The following is a 16,568-nucleotide window of genomic DNA, read 5'->3' on the forward strand; positions in this document are numbered from 1 at the left end:
AACAGCCCAGGGAAGACTCCATTTCTTTGCTTCTTCCAGCGTGTAGAGACTGTTGTGTACATTCTTACACCCCCATCCGTATGTTGAATCCCTAATTGTTAGTATCTTGGTGTTCACAGGTGGGGCCTTTGGGAGGTGATGGGGTTTGGATGAGGTCTTTGTGGTGGAGCCCCTGGGATGGATTGGTGTCCTTCTAAAGGGATGAAGGAACCCGACCTTTCTCTCTCTCTCTGCATCCGTTATTTTTCCTCCCAACAATATAGTTTGTAATAAAACTGTAACCATAAGTATAGTGCTTTCCTGACTTCTGTGGGTCCACTAGCCCCGTACTAGTGGGAACCTCTGATTTTGTAGCCAACTTGTGCAGAAGTGAAGATGGGCCAGGAGCCCTGGATCTTGTGGTTGGTGTCTGACGTGGGCACCATGTTGAACCCTAACCCTGTGAAGTCCAGCCCCAAATAATTCCCTCTAATGTTGTTATGACTTATTTCCTTCCTCCCCCACGAGATCTGGTCTAGAATTAGCTGGTGGTGTTCATCGGCGGCACTCCTGCTGAGGGTGGGCTGGGGAAGGTATTGAAAGAGCCTGCTGTCCCCCCCTCCCCACCTCCCACCTCACTTAGACAACATGTCATTTAATAATGGTTGGACTGCTTAAGAAAACCCAAACTGACTACTGATCTGCACAACGCCCCTGCTTTATTAATGCTGATATGAGCTGCCATTTGGGGTGTTTCTTATGGACCAAGTGAAAAACTAAGACGTGGACCTCACTTTGCTCCCCAAGCAGCCAACTCAGAGGGGCAGAAAAGCGTGCCCTCCCCCTCTAGGTTCTTTGGTTGGTCTAATCATTAAATTGATAAAAGATTAACAGGAGGAAAACAAAAGTTTAATAATATATGTCCTGTGCACAAGGGAGAGACCCAGGAAAGCGGAGTAACTCTGGAATGGTGGGAGCCATCACCTTTAATAGAGCCACACAGGATGGTGGCAGTCAGTTATGGGAGGTGACCAGGAAAAGCACAGTGAGCAAGAGCAGGTCATTGTGCAGGTTTTCCATTTATCAGAAGTTCCTAGAGATTTAGAGTCCTCCCCCTCTTCAGGGAGACACCCTTACAAATGGAGATTTCCCTACATCACCTACAAAGGGTAACCGTGACTCAGTTTTATAGAGCTTGTCCTGTGTTTGCAGTTTCTTAAAAATAACCTGCTGAAAACAATCAACATGGGACGCCTGGGTGGCTCAGTCGGTGAAGCGTCTGCCTTTGCTCAGGTCCTGATTGGGATTGAGCCCCACGTCAGGCTCCTAGCACATTGGAGAGTCTGCTTCTCCCTCTCCCGCTGCCTCCCCTTGCCCCAGCGCATGCTTTCTTTCACTCTCTCAAGTAAATAAAAAAATTTTTTGGGTAAGATTTTATTTATTTATTTATTTGACAGAGAGAGAGACAGCGAAAGAGGGAACACAAGCAGGGGGAGTGGGAGAGGAAGAAGCAGGGTTCCAGCGGAGCAGGGAGCCCGATGCAGGACTCCATCCCAGGACCTGGGATCATGACCTGAGCTGAAGGCAGACGCTTAACTGAGCCACCCAGGTGCCCCAGTAAATAAAAGTCTTTATTTATTTATTTAAAAAGATTTTATTTATTTATTTATTTGACAGAGAGAGAGACAGCCAGAGAGAGAGGGAACACAAGCGGGGGAGTGGGAGAGGAAGAAGCAGGCTCCCAGCAGAGGAGCCCGATGTGGGGCTTGATCCCAGACTGCTGGGATCACGCCCTGAGCCGAAGGCAGACGCTTAAGGACTGAGCCACCCAGGCGCCCCAGTAAATAAAAGTCTTTTAAAAAATGATACATATTATCTGTTTAATAGAATTTGTATCACTAATGATAGTTGCCATGTACTGAATATTCATTATGTGCCCAAGCGGGTAAGGCATTTATATTACTAAACCCTCGCTGTAACCCCACGGGCATAGTTTACCCTCGACAATCCCCATTTCACCGATAAGACAATCAAGCCCAGAGCAGGCTTTCTGAGTTGGGCAGGGCCACAAAACGAGGGTATAGCTCAGCACATCTGCTGAATGTCAGAACCTCCCGTTAGCCGTGTTGTTTGACTAATTCATATTATAATGATATTGTAGTGATTTATAATAACAGATATTTATTTGGTCCTTATCCACATTTCTGGCACAGAGCTCCTAAAACCTTGGAATTCCTAAGAATTGATGAGTGATGAAGGTGCCTTTAACTAATATGTGAGGTGACTTTTGGAAAACACCTAGAGATGGGTCTCATTGCCAAGGGAACCACAAGTTCCATCCCCTGACCTCTGGGGCCGGGAGAGGGGCTGGAGGTTGAATCCAACACCAATGGTCAGTGACTTCATCAGTCATGCCTATATAATGGAGCCGCCACAAGACCCCAAAAGCATGGGCTTCTGAGAGCTTCCAGGTTGGTGAACGAGGGCAGATGTGGGGGGAGCGCCACACACCCTTTCTCCACACCTGGCCTTAAGCGTCTCTTCCATCTGGCTGTATTCGAGTTACCCGCTTGTATAATAAAGAGTAGTCTAGTAACTCACGTGTTTTTCTGAATTCTGTGAGCTGCTCTAGCAAATTAATTGAGCCTGAGGAGGGGGTCCTGGGACCCTCTGATTGAAGCTGGTCGGTCAGAAACGCAGGTGACAATCTGGATTGGTGTCGGAAGGGGGGGCAGTCTTATAGGACTGAGCCCTTCACCTGTGGGCCGTGATGCACTGTCTAGTAAATAGCGTCAGAACTGAGTTGAAGTGTAGGACCCCCCAGCTGGTGTCAGAGACTGCTAGTGGCAGTGAGCGCAGAACACCCCAAACAACAGGCATTGTACTTGGAGTCAGAATCAGAACATGGAACCCCTTTCTAGATTCCTGGGGCCCCATCCCCCAAGAAAGGCCCCTTCTTTCTTTTGACTTGAGCAAGATCATGACAGAACGACCAAGGGTCTGTGCGGCACCCTCACAACATTTACCTCGGAATCACCTGGGGGCTCCATCCCAGAGACTGGGCGTCATTCGGCCCCAGCTGGTGCTGCTCCAATTTTTCTTTCTTTTAAGATTTCATCTATTTATTTGAGAGAGAGAGACAGAGAGACAGAGAGATCACGAGCAGGGGGAGGGGTGGAGGGAGAGGCAGACTCCCCACTGAGCAGGGAGCCCCATGCAGGGCTCTATCCCAGGACCCTGGGATCATGACCTGAGCCAAAGGCAGATGCTTTACTGACTGAGCCACCCAGGTGCCCAGTGCTGCTCCAATTTTTAAAGAAATGGTAATTGCGTGATTGGACGGAGGTGTTAGCTCACAGTAGTGATGATCATTTTGCAATAGGAGTGTATCGAGTCACCACGCTGTGCACCTTAAGCTTACCCGGTATCATGTGTCGATTATATGTCAGTCAAAGTGGAAAGGAGAACGAGCTCCTCAGGTGCTCAGTCCAGGTTGCGAGCCAGGGCGTCTTACTCCAGGAAGAACCTCCTCATTCATTCCTGTGGCTCAGAGTGCCCGCGCTGGGGCGAGGGTGTGGGAAGGGGGTGGGCAGACAAATGAATGGGCAACCATGAGTGTGGCAAGTGCTATGATGAGGAAAAGTCCAGGATCCCAAGGGACAACAGCAAGTAAGTACTTCCTTCACCCAAGCTGGGGGAGGGGAAGGCAGGGCCAGGGTTACCCCAGGAGGATTTCTGGGCAGAAGCACAGTGCAGTCTCAAGGAAGGGACAGATTGTGTGCAAGTGGGTAAAGGCGGTACCTCACTCTGCCCGTGGTCTATCAACACCGGCTGCAAAGGAAGCTGAGAAGCGTAGCCTTGACGCAGGGGTCCATCACTATTGGGAGCGACCAGGAGAACGGAGGGTCAGATGCATCTAATTATAACGAAGCACCTCTGGTAATAAAAACAACTAAGTGCCATTTGCTGAGCACACACTGTGCAGCAGACTTCTGCCAAACAGGTGACATCTAGTATGTCCTTGAACCCTTCTGGCCCCCCAGAGAGATGCTTTGCCTGGTCTTATAAATGGGGCCTCTCTCTGACCCTCCCCTGCCATGTAGGAGGCACCACCCCCATGTGCACTTGTGAGGATTAAGGAAGTCACACCTGATGCTCCCAGCACCCAGTAGGACCTCAGCAGATGGGAGTCGCTTGCACTTGGAGGGGGGGGGCGGGGAGGGGGGAGAGAGCGCTCGCGAGCTGCCTGGCCCCGGGGGAATACTCGCGCGCCATCTAGTGGTTGAAGGGCACGCAGCCATGGTGCCACCTGGTGGCCACATCTCGCAATAACGGCCTCCTTTGTGATGGGCGTCACCCAGTTTACTGAGGGTCCAAATAGAACACAAAGCACAAAAAGTGGAAGAAGGGCAGATTCTCTCCGACTGACCCCTGGCACCGGAATTCACAACACAGGCTTTCCTGGGTCTCCAGCGTGCAGATGGCAGGCTGTGGGTCTTCTCAGACCCCATAAACACAGGAGCCATTTCGCCATAATACATCTGTTTATAGATACCCTATTGGTCTGGTTCTCTGGAGAACCTTAATATTCCAGTGGCTTTTTATTAAGTGCCTATTATGTGTCCCGTGCTTTACCTGCGCTATTGTCGTATCACTTTCCTTGCAACTGGAAGGATAGTGATTATTAGCTCAGCCTTAAAATCAATAGTTTGTAATAGCGAGCATGTAATAGGCACATGCTAGAGGTTTTGCTAAATGCAATAGATAAATGACTTCATTGAGTTTCTACACCGAGTCATTGAGGTGAATTCTGTTGTTACCCACGTTTCGCATAGGAGGAGGCAGGCACAGAGAGGTTGAGTGCCCTCCTCAAGGTCACACAGCTTTAGATGTGTATAAAATTGTATGTGCCTGGGAGACTCTAAGTGTCCGACTCTTGATTTTGGCTTGGGTCATGATCTCAGGGTTGTGAGTTCGAGCCCACGTCGGGCTCTGCGCTCAGTGTGAACTCAGTTTGAGATTCTCTCTCCCTCTCCCTCTGCTCCCCCCTTCCACTTGCGCTCTCTCTAAATAAATAAATAAAATCTTCAGAAGTTTTTTTTTTTTTAAAGATTTTATTTATTTGTGAGAGAAAGAGAGCACAAGGTTGGGGGGTAGGGGCAGAGGGAGAAGCAGACTCTCGGCTGAGCAGGGAGCCCAATGCAGGGCTCGATCCCAGGACCCTGGGATCACGACCTGAGCCCAAGGCAGATGCTTAACCAACTGAGCCACCCAGGCGCCCCTAGAGTTGTTTGTGGTTTTTAAAAAAGATTTAATTAATTAATTAATTTTAAAGAGAGAGAGTGAACAAGCACAAGGAAGGGCAGAGGGTAGGGAGAGGGACAAGCTGACTGTGTGCGGAGCACGGAGCCAGATGCAGGGCTTATCTCAGGACCCCGAGATCGTGACCTGAGCTGAAATCAAGAGTTGGACGCTCAAACGACTGAGCCATCCAGGCGCCCCAATAAATAAATTATTTAAAAATAAATAGAATAAAATAAAATTATTTTTTATGTTTCAGTATGTACATTGTCCATATGGTTCAAAAGTCAAATTTGTATAAAAAGTAGACAAAGGGCGGTTTCACTCACATCTCGTTCCCATGGATCCTCTGGAAGTAACCATTTCCATTTGTTTTTATCGTTTCTTTTCTGTGCTGCTTATCCAAAAGGCATGACACTGTTGACAGTCATTATTATTAATAAACACCCCGGATGCAAACACACAGAGGGGATGAGGGGACCTGACAATATCTACTCCCTCTTCCCACGGGTATCTTGTGATGACGTATTCCAGAATACGAAACACATTCGGGATAGGGGATTTTGCAAAGCCGTATCATATTAGTGGTGCAAAAATCAGGGCAGGGAATTCGCTGTAAACATGGAGAAATGTGAAGGACCCAAAGAACAAAGCACTGGGTGTTCCAATCTTTATAAATAATTAGACTTCACTCACCTGCGCAAATCAGGGGTCATCAAACTTTTACTGTGAGGGCTAGATGGTAAAAATTGTCAGCCTTGCCAGCCACACAGCCTCCATCACAATTACTGGACTCTGTCATTGTGCAAAAGCAGCCATAGATGACAGATAAACAATTTGGTCTGTGGACCACTGTTTATTGACCCCTTCCATAAACCGAACACCAGGGCAAGTAAATGGAATTACACTGATGGAATTGGGCACGAGGCATCTTCAGCTCTCACAGAAGCACGCGTCAGGTGGATTTGCTCCAAGGAAAATGAACTGCACGTAGAAAGGTAGATATTTGAAACAAAAAAATGGAGGATTCATCAATGTAAGAGCATCGGTGTGACCCCTGTGTCACCCCTTACCTGCTTACCTGTGTGACCCCTCCCAGCCACCTACCTGATGGCACTCCCGTTGACGAATATCTTTGCCTTTGATGAGGCACTGGCATAAAGACGGCCAATATTCACAAGGTGAAAGGAACCTTCTGGAAACTTTTCTCCATAATTTTAAACTTAACAGAGACATCTCCACTGGCATCGAGGAAAATTTCTTTTCCATAGGGTGCTGTGAAATGGATTGCCCAGAAATAAGGCAGGAGCTGTGGGTGTGAGGACTCATAAGGTGTAGGTCTAAGTTGGCCCTGTCCCATTTTTCTTAGTTCTTGATTCGATCTGTAATTAGGAGTGATCTTTTATTTTTTGTGGATTTTTATTTTACGTGGATTCTTTTTTTTTAAAAAAGATTTTATTTTTTAAAGTGATCTCTACACCCAACGTGGGGCTTGAACTCACAGCCCTGAGATCAAGAGTTGATGCTCCACAGACTGAACCAGCCAGGCTCTCCCCCACCTTTTTTAAAAGATTTTATTTTTATGGATTGATTTTTTTTAATTTATAGTAAAATTGACATTTCTTTGCATCAAGAAGGATGAAGGGTGGGTGCTTGGCTGGCTCAGTCGGTTAACTGTCTGCCTTTGGCTCAGGTCGTGATCCTGGGGTCCTGGGATCCAGCCCCGAGTTGGGATCCCTGCTCAGCAGGGATCTGCTTGTCCCTCTTCCTCTGCCCCTACCCACCCCTGCTCCTGTGCTCTCTCTCTCTCAAATAAATAAAATCTTAAAAAAAAAAAAAGAAGAAGAAGAAGGATGAAGGGTACAAAGATTTGGGAGGAGTGAAAGAAAACGTGGATACCAGGGAGAGTGCATTATAAAACTTGGATGCCTGGACACCAATGTGATAGATCCCCCAGCCTTCTCAACACTCTTTTCTCTTTCGTTGAAAGGGTGTCATTTGCAGGGCATGCGGTGCTGGTTAAATATCTCATCTCTGAAGTTAAAATTCAAATCCTTCTTCCCCTGTTGAGAAAGCTGCTTCACTGGAATGTCTCAGTTTCTATGACAACCACTGCAGCACACCACTGGGCCTCTGTCCCATCTTTCAGCGTGCTGGACATAATTCAAAATCCATCTCTCTCTGCTTGGCTAGCCCCATTTATCCGGCACTGAACACCAGCTAGACTAAATAGGAAGAGAGAATACCTCTTCCATAGCATTTGTTGAAATACGTTACATGGCTAAGAATTCAGAAGGCCGGACACCTTGGTGTTCACCTGCACATCTTTCTTTTTAAAAGCTGCGTTTGAATCCAAGTCTGAGGCGTGGAAACAGCATGGGCACAGACCTCTCTCTGACAGGCAGGCAGGCACACATAAAAGAATGGAGAGTCAAGTCAGGTGTTCTTTTGAGAACTCTCCATGCACCATTTCTGTTCTCCTCTCCTGGTTGGTACAGGGGTTGGGCTCGCTTCTGAAATCCGCAGGTAAGAGGGAAGGCACAATTCCTCTCTACCACAGATTCTCCAAGATGAGAATTTCTTAGAAAAATTCCGGGAACCACAGAGTTCTTCTTAAACGGATGCTACTATATGATTGTTTTTGTTATGATAGTGATTTGTACATAGTATCTCTTAGACAAGACACCTATCACCCAAGAATTTGAAAGGTTGGTACACTTGATGATCAGAGGGTACAAGATCTTAATATGATTTCTGATATTTCACTGTATGGTGATAAAACTGTCACTGATAATAGGAAGATGAAGAAGAGGAGGAGGGGAAGAAGCAAAACAGTAACACCACTTTAGGACTTCGTCTGTTTTCACCCTTCACATCGATCCCTCAGTCCTTCCACCAACCTACAGGAAGACTATGGTTTTCCTGATTTTGTAGTTTAGGACAAGGAGGCTCAAAAAGAATTGACTAATTTCGTATAAGTAAGAAAGCCGGGGGCGCCTGGGTGGCTCAGTCGGTTGGGCATCGGGCTCTCGATTTCAGCTCAGGTCGCGATCTCAGGGTGGTGAGATTGAGCCCCATGTCAGCGGGGAGTCTGCTCGAGGATGCCCTACCTCTCCCTCTGCTCCACGCCCCACTCACGTGCACTCTCTCTTTCAAATAAAATAGATCTTTAAAAAATTAAGAAAGCCAGTGATGCTTGTAATAGGGATGTAGTTAAGCACAATAATGGAGGTTTCAGGGCTACTCACCAGGGAATTCGTAAAGTCCCAGATGTCTTGCCGTTGGAATAGAAAGAGCCGATCTGCTTGTCCAACCACTACGGCCAGAGGGAGGCTGCCGTGACTGCTGTACTTGGGAATGGGGCGCCTGTGACCGTGCAGATTCAGTCTTCCGAAGGGCCAGGGACACCGTGTCCCTGAAGTCCAGAATGGAGGCACCCAGGGTGTCATGAGTAAGATACAGCAGACTAGAAGGGAAGTTGACAAGGGGTTGTGTTTCATAAAAGGGCATGGGAAATGTCCCCGCAGGCATGCGTAGCCCCCCCACAATCCTCGTCCCCTTCACCCACACCCCTCTTCCCTAGTCACACAGCAGAGCTCTGCAAAGTGGTCTTGAGGGGAAGTGAAGGAGGGAATCACTTCGGATTAGAGTCAGGTCGAAGATGCCACCGATAACCACGTCACCGGGCCTCTCAAAGCGAGGGCTGAGGGCCCCTTGCTCGGGTGGGCTGGAGGCAGGTGCAGAGCCCAGAAGGCAACGCGGCAGAGTCCAGAGGGACATCTGCACCTCAGCCCACTGAGCAGGTGAGGCATCCTTTTCCGGGGGGCTGGTGCTCCCTTCAGCCTTGAGGAAGGCTTCTGAAGGCAAAATTGGAGTGATTGCTGGTTTTGTAGAGTCATGCCACACGATGTGTGTTTCTCTTGGGTTCTCTGTCTGCTCGTCAGCTTTGAAGAACCAGGACGACTGACGCTCCTGGGAGTTTTCCCTCAAGGCAGAGTTGTGTGTCCGAGCAGCCATGAGCTCTGAGCAAAGCCTAAGATCCTGAGGAAGTGGCTCAACTCAGGGCAGATGTGTACATTCCCCAAGGACATGAAAACGTGCCGCAGGCCTGTGACCGGCTCTTTGCTGCTGCCTGGGTAGACTCAGGAAGAAAAACAAGCAGAGACGGCAGCTGCTTACCGGATTTACGCGCAGAAAGTAGTGACAGTATATTTAAAGGAGGAAAAGTACAAATGGTTAAGAGGATTGGTTAAATTCGAGTATATTACAAAACTAGGACTCCACTGAAAAGTCCTGTGGAGCAAGCTTCTATCAGTGTAAAGCAGGGCTGTGCACCTCCTCACCGTTGAAGTTCAGGCAGGGTGGCTCTTCAGGGGAGAGCGGTCATGTCCATTGTAAGATGTTTAGCAGTACCCCTGGCCTCCACCCGCTCGGTGCTGCAGAAGAGTCGGGCCCCTCCCCAAATCGTGTCAAGCAGAACTGCCTGTCTACGCTGCCTCGCGGTCCCGGAGGGTTAGGACCCCAGGTGGTGTAGAGGACTATGATACATCTATACGTTCAGTCTGGCCGCTGAGTGCCACCCACGTGCCAGGAACATGTCACGCACATGAAAATGACCACGTGAGCAGGGAGTGGGGGTTATTACACCGTGTGCGTCGAGAGCCAAACGGCATGTGATTTTTGCCGTCAGAGTCAGTACCGCAAATATTGTCTGTGCTCATTCACTCCCGCCAAAATCCTTCTCATCCCGCTGAATAAAAAGGGTGCTATTGCTGACTCTCTCCTTTGGGAGCACGAGGCAATGGGCCATTTCTCTAAGTTCCAGAGAGAGGATCTCATGCTTCCTGAATACCCAATTATCTGCTAGCACATTCCAGTAACATCGGAAGAAATATCTTAGAGGAAGAAATATCTCAAAGGTAATTCATTTACTATCAGACAGAACTGTGGTCAATGGATAAGTGTGACTTCCCATTTTTTAGCCTTAATAATGTGGTCTGGCTTTACCATTGGGAAAAGTGATAACTGCTTATTTTAGAAAAAAAGAGGGGAGGGTAGCATAAGCTGTCAAGATAAATATTGAAAATAATTGGTATTCTATATAGATGGCCACTGTTAACAATTTGGTCTGTTTCTTCTCGGTTCTGTTTCTCTGGGCAGGTTTATATTGAAGAGTGTTCAGGCAGCCACGATTTCTCCTGATTCCCTCGTTCCTAACGAAGGGCTAATTGTCCACCCAGGGACACCTTTAGGGAAGCCTATCTCTGCCTTCTTTCTTCAAAATTTTCCTACTCAGGGCCAGGGAGTGTGACGAGCAGACCACAGATAATAGAAAATAAACCTCTTTTCAAACATACATAGAATCTTTTTTAAATGACCACATATTTAGTCAGGTTACAAAGTATGCATCAGTAACTCCAAAAATTGAAATTACAGGTGACATGATGCAAGAAAGGAAGAGATTTAAAGGAGAAAATGAAAACATAAAAGATGTTTACAACTGGAAATTATAAACTATTTCCATTAACAACTCGAGGATAAAAAGGAAAACATAAATGAAAATTATGAAAATTGCACACAAATTAAAAATGAACATAAAAATTATATGAGCACATATACTCATATTTTATGTTTATAGTTTCAAGTTTTTGTTTAAGTAGTTTCATTTATAGTTTTGTAGTTTTATTTTATATTTTTTATAAAATGTCATATATTCATATTTATAAATTTTATATAAGTTATATATAAATTTTATATATAAAACATGTTTTCTACATACATTTTATGTATAAATAGGTTTACAATTTTAAGTTTTTGTTTATATATTTATTGTTTTTAAATTCTTTTTTCTTTTTTTTTTAATTTTTAAAAAGATTTTATTTATTTATTTGAGAGTGAGTGAGCAAGTGGGAGACAGGAGCGGGGGGAGTGGGACAAGCACACTCTGCACTGAGCACAGAGCCCGATGTGGTGCTGGATCCCACCACCCAGACATCATGACCGGAGCCGAAACCCAGTTGGATGCTCAACCGACTGAGCCACCCAGGTGCCCCTGTTTTTTTTAAGATTTTTTTTTTTAAGTAATCTCTATACCCAACATGGGGCTCAAACCCACAACCCCAAGATTAAGAGTCGCGCGTTCCATGGACTGAGCCAGCCAGGAGCCCCTGTATATTTATAGTTTAAATGTTTATATAGTTTATGTTTATAGGTTTTTAAGTATATTTTACATAAGTGTAGGTTTTTCACATAAATTTTATATATAAACATGTTTTCTTTATATATTTTATATATAAATATGTTGTTTTAAGTTTTTGTTTATATAGCTTATGTTTACAGTTTTATATATATAATATATATATATACACACATGCATTTTTTTAAAGATTTTATTTATTTATTGGACTGAGAGAGAGCACAAAAGCAGGGGGAGCAGCAGGCAGAGGGAGAAGCAGACTTCCCACTGAGCAGGGAGCCGGATGCGGGGCTCAATCCCAGGACCCTGGGATCATGACCTGAGCTGAAGGCAGACACTCCACCGACCGAGCCACCCAGGTGCCCCTACACATGCGTATTACATCACAGTCAACAGCAAGAATTTCCAGTAGCGACTGGAGAAGTAAAACATAAGTCTAGGGGAAACAGGAGCCAGGTCCTTGGTTATCTGAGGACATGAAGTTCTGCCTGTCTGTCTGGTTGCACTACGATACGAAATACAATAGGCTCGCAGTTGTAGGTAAGGGTACATTTTATGTAGGAGGGTCAAGAAAATGAAACGATTTGCAAGAGTGTGCCTGTGCCTGCCGGTTGGGAACACTAACATCCTCCTGTCCAGCCTCCAGCCCATGAGAAATAAGTTTCTGCTGCTTGTTTTTTAATTTCTGCTGTCTGTAAGCCATCTGGTTTAATAATAGCAGCCCAATCTTAGCAGACTAAGTAACACAGCATAAAGTTTTCCCATTTTTTTACGATTAACTTGTCGGTGTCCTTATATATCCTTAAATAGGAGTTGTTTTCTTCAAACAACATGATTGTTTTTGTACCCAGGTTGTCGGTCTCTGCCTTTTGATTGGAATACTTACTCTTTGCATATGCAATATAGTTGCTGACAACTCCGATTTAAAGCTGACTCTTCCATTTGCCCCACCTGCATGGTGACACTTCTCGTGCTGAGGAGAGATGAGAAGAAAACCACAGCTAAAGGAACTGCCATCATAAAGAATAAGAGAAACAACAGTTTTGACATACATGAATATGAGTGAAGGGGGGATGTGGGAGGATTGAAAGTGACAACAAAAAGAGTGACTGCTGTGAAATGCATTTGTGCAGTGGCCCGAAGGTGTTTCCTTAAGAACATTTTGGGCAAGCAATAACTTCTGCTGATCTTCTTGGGACAGGTGTAAGTAAACCAAGTGTAGGACTGCAGATGAGATGGCTACACGTAGTGGGACACCTGATTAATACTTCTAAAACAAATGAGTTTGTTTTTATCACACAACAAAATGTCTCAAAATAGGCAGTTGTTACCCTTGGGTCAAAGGCTCCGTGAGTCAGTGCCCAGGAAGAGCTGGCATGTGTGACTGTATGGGCCTTCTCCTCTTGGGCTAGAGGGCAGGAGGTCCTCTCAGCTCATTAAAGACAAGAAGCAGAGGGCTACATGTGGCTGGCATACCCCTCTGTAGGACTCTCTTCTGTCAGAGAAAGAGACATCCTTCCTTTCCTTTCCTGAATCCTCCAGAACGCTTTCTTCTGTAGTTCTGATGGGGGAAACAAAGGCAGAAGAAAAATTATTAAATTTCCTTACTACTTACAGCCCATTGACAAGTCCTTGAAACAGGCAGAGTGACCTTCCTCCAGGAACTCAGCTGCCCAGATGTTGACGGCAGAAGGCAGTCCTAGCCCACCCACCCCCATCCTGTAAGTCTACTTTAACATATAAAAATTCCTTTGAAAACTTCCTTTATCTCTAACCACTCCCCCCGCCCAAGATACATGTTGGCAATCATCTTCCAAGCATATGACCGACCGATATACATCTGAAGGGTCTCATGACTCAGGTTTTATCAGACAGTGATAAATGACCTTTCCCAACAATAGCTAGCCCCCTGAAGTCCTGAAAAGCTTGCTTCCAAAATTCCTTAGAGACTTACACTATCCCTAACCCCCTCCCAACTTGAAAGTGTATAATGAGCCACTCCTCCTGACCCCAGTGCAGCTCTTCCCTTTTTTTTTTTTTTTAAAGATTTTATTTTTGAGAGAGAGAGAGAGAGAGTGTGTGTGTGTGAGCACAAGTGGGGGGAGAGGGGCAGAGGGAGAAGCAGACTTCCCACTGAGTGGGGAGCCCAATGCAGGACTCAATCCCAGGACCCTGGGATCATGACCTGAGCTGAAGGCAGACGCTTAACCAATTGAGCCACCCAGGAGCCCCCCCAGTGCAGCTCTTTCTACCCACAGGTCCTGTCCCCGTGCTTTAATAAAACCACCTTTTTGCACCAAAGACGTCTCAAGAATTCTTTCTTGGCCATTGGCTTCGAACCCTAACATCTTTCCTACATCAATCTCCATGGTTTTGGAGACCACCTCTATTTTGTTATGATTTTATTATTTTATACCAACTTGGCAAAATACTTGGCACATAATAGAAACTAAAGAATATATTGAATAAAGAAAAGAATAAATGAAATATACAAAAGTGGCTTAAGATCAAGCTCTAGAATATCATTGTGACTTTGTGTCAGAAATTTCTGGCTTGAACCGGGGCTCTCAAATTTTCATTTGTTAAGAAATTGTGCAGTGTCTTTGAAGCTCAGTTTTGTGTGCTTAAGCTAGCAGTATTTATTTATCCATGCATTCATTCCTGAATTCATTTAGCAGCCTCAGGGCCTGCGGATACCCACCCCTCGGTGAATTCCTTAGGGAAAGCACCTTCCCCAACAGCAGGTGTTAGCTTCAAGGTGTCAGCAGAATTCCTGAGGCCAGAGGGAAACTGACAGAACAAAAGACAAGGAATGGATTGTGGGCCTGGTTCTGGGACAAGCTTGTTGCCTTAGACAAGTTCACAGGATCCTTGGGGGAAGGCTGCCTCATTCAGAGAAATGGGCAGAACAGGGCCTTATCAGGATTCAGGACCTCTGGTTTCTCTATAGCCATGCAGTCTCTGGATGCATAAAGCTTTCCTCAGTTCAGGGCTTCCCAAACTTTCCCACCAAAGTCTCCCTAAGCAGCAGAAAGAATGATACTCTTGGGAGGTGGTCTAAGGAAAACATCAAAAAACTGTCAAACTGCAGGTTTATCTTGAGGTTTCTTGGCTTTCTTGGCCATCCCCTTTGTTCTGGCACCACCAGGTACTCAGAAGAATCTTCCAGTTCAAGAAGCCGCTTGCTCCAAGGGAAAACCCCGGAAGGGGTGGAAAGGGCAGGGGTTTTGGAGTCAGCAAGACCTGGATTCGAAAATCAGCTCTGACCTCTACTAGCCCTGTGAGTTTGGGTGAGTTACCTAACCTCCCTGTGCCTCCGTTTTTGCACCTGGAAACCGGAGATTTCAGTAAAACAACTTTGAGTAGGGATAAAAGGATTAAATAAAACCTTAAGTGTAGGGACGCCTGGGTGGCTCAGTGGGTTGAGTATCTATCTGCCTTCGCCTTAGGTCGTGATCTCAGGATCCTGGGGTCCTGGGATCAAGTCCTGCATTGGGCTCCCTGCTAGTGGGGAGTCTGCTTCTCCCTCTCTCTCCATCTCTCTCTCCCCCTGCCCTCCACCACCCCCATTCATGTACTCTCTCTCTCTCTCAAATAAATAAAATCTTAAACAAAACAAAACAAAAAACCCTAAGCGGAAATGACACTTTTGACCAGGAACTGCGATGTGCTACCTGCTAGCAGTGGTGGTGGTGGTAGTAAAAGTCTTAATAATAATACCTGTTAACTGCTATTTTGATTATTACCACCACCTCCTCTCACAATTGGGAACCCAAAAATTAGTCCCTTACACATTTACTCAATATCCAGCCCCAGGAACTCATTCGAATATTCATAGAATCACACCAGCAGAACCGCAAACCCTGGGTTTCCCCCACACATGCTGCAATTTCGTGCTTTAGAATAAGAAATATGTATTTGTTTGCCCCTTCCTGGCACTGAACTCCCCAAACCCTTGGAATTTCCTAAGGGGTGAGAGAGTGAAGGGGATCTTTTGTTATGTTGAGGAACTGGAATGTAGGGGGTGGGGGGGAGGGAGGGACAAGGGACTCCTAAGGTGGGGGCTGGTTGCCAGGGGAACCAACCAAGTGAGTAGAGGGTAAGAACTTTCAGTCCCACCCCCACCTCTGTGGAGGGGAGAGGCGCTGGAAATTGAATTCAGTCACCAATGGCCAATGGTTTGATGGGTCATGCCTACGTAAAGAAGCCTCCATCCAAAACGGGAGGAGGCTGAGAGATTTCCAGGCTGGCGAACACGTGGAGGTCCTGGAAGAGTGGAAGCTGGGCGCCCCTTCCCAGATACTTCATCTGGCCGTTGAACTTCATCTGGCCACTCGAACATTGGTGATCCAGTAAGTAAAACAGTCCTCCGAGTTCTGTGGACCGCTCTTAGCGTACTGATGAAACCCAGGGAGCGGTCTGACCGGCGGACTGGGAATTGGCGTCTGCCATAGGGGGTGGGCAGTCCTGGCCACTGGGCTCTTGACTGAGGGCATCTGAGTTGCCCCAGCGAGATGGTGTCAGAATCAGGTTGAGTGGTAGGACACCCGCTGGTGTCAGAGAACTGTTTGATGGTGGAGAGAAAATCCACACATTGCAAAGGGAATAAAAACGCAAAAACGGAGCCTACACACGCAGTCACCAACAGCGTTTTCTCACACACACACACACACACACACACACACACACACACACACACAGGGCCGCAACACACTTACACACGCATACGCTCGCACAAACGGCAGTTCCTGTGCGCACACACGTTTATCTTCTGGGGTTCCCTACACACACACACGCACACACCCCACAACCACAAAAACGGGGATCCAGGGTCAGATGGTAGTTTGGGTTCTGTGGGCCATACAAATTCGTGTCAGCTACTCTGCCGTTGTGCAAAAGCAGGCAGGGTCTACACACCTTCGGACCATACACACTCAAAACCAGGGTTTCCCCTCACACGCAAAACAACACGATCACAAACACAGGCCCCACAACACACACACAACGACACAACCTGGGCCTCACGTACGCAGACGCCCAGGTGGCAGGGGCGGCCCCACACCGCACACCTCTCAGGAATCACTACCACCAG

General features: G+C 46.6%; 1 long non-coding RNA gene across 1 annotated transcript; it reads right to left on the reverse strand.

Moving 5' to 3' along the window:
* Positions 1-6,393: 6,393 nt before the first annotated feature.
* LOC123777518 (uncharacterized) lies at positions 6,394-16,551 on the reverse strand. The gene is made up of 4 exons (XR_015720835.1): positions 12,808-16,551; positions 12,363-12,449; positions 8,529-8,746; positions 6,394-6,555 (listed from the first exon to the last, which is right to left on the reverse strand). It is a non-coding gene; the product is annotated as an uncharacterized LOC123777518 (long non-coding RNA).
* Between the last annotated feature and the right edge of the window lie 17 nt (positions 16,552-16,568).

Source organism: Ursus americanus, chromosome 21 (assembly GCF_024610735.1).
Source record: "Ursus americanus isolate L20-20 chromosome 21, mUrsAme1.1.p, whole genome shotgun sequence".
NCBI classification, from domain to species: domain Eukaryota; kingdom Metazoa; phylum Chordata; class Mammalia; order Carnivora; family Ursidae; genus Ursus; species Ursus americanus.